This window comes from Mesocricetus auratus, unplaced genomic scaffold, assembly GCF_017639785.1.
Source record: "Mesocricetus auratus isolate SY011 unplaced genomic scaffold, BCM_Maur_2.0 Super-Scaffold_100714, whole genome shotgun sequence".
NCBI classification, from domain to species: Eukaryota; Metazoa; Chordata; class Mammalia; order Rodentia; family Cricetidae; genus Mesocricetus; species Mesocricetus auratus.
In genome coordinates this window covers 664443-665060 of record NW_024429270.1, presented here as the reverse complement: position 1 = coordinate 665060, position 618 = coordinate 664443, and positions in this window count along the sequence as shown.

Here is a 618-nt window from a genome sequence, read left to right as displayed (position 1 = left end):
CTTGTTTCCCCTGGCTTGAATCTGCTTGTCCCGCTGCCGAAGTTTAGCTGTGGGTGTAAGGAAAAGCCCCTTTGAGAAGCAGAATTGCACTGACCCCAGTGACCTGAATGACCTTGGGGTTTCTCTTCTGGGCCTGAGTGGAGAAGCCCCAATAAAGGGAAAGGATTTGCAGGTGGACTCACGGTTCCTGCTGGATTTAGAGTTAATTACCAGGGAGATTATCCTGAGTGAGCATGGCCGACTCTGTTGATCCTTTAAAAGACTAGAAAACAAGCATTTGTCTTGCTGCCCATGCAGCAGTTAGTTGTGAAGGTTTTATTTTCTTATGTACATAGGCATAAGTGTTTCAGATCCCCTGGAACTGGAGTTACAGACAGCTGTGAGCTGCCATGTGGTTGCTGGAAATTGAACCCGGGTCCTCTGGAAGAGCAGCCAGTGCTCTTAACTGCTAAGTCATCTCTTCAGCCCCTAGCTGTGAAGTTTTGAGAAGTATATGATGTAGCAAGAAAAATAAAGGACCCAGAGACTGATGTTGGGGTTCAAGCTTTAAGTTGAAGATCAGAAAAGCAAAGCAGCCAGTCTCCAGCTCTTTCTCTACCTCAGAATGAAAGGCAATCC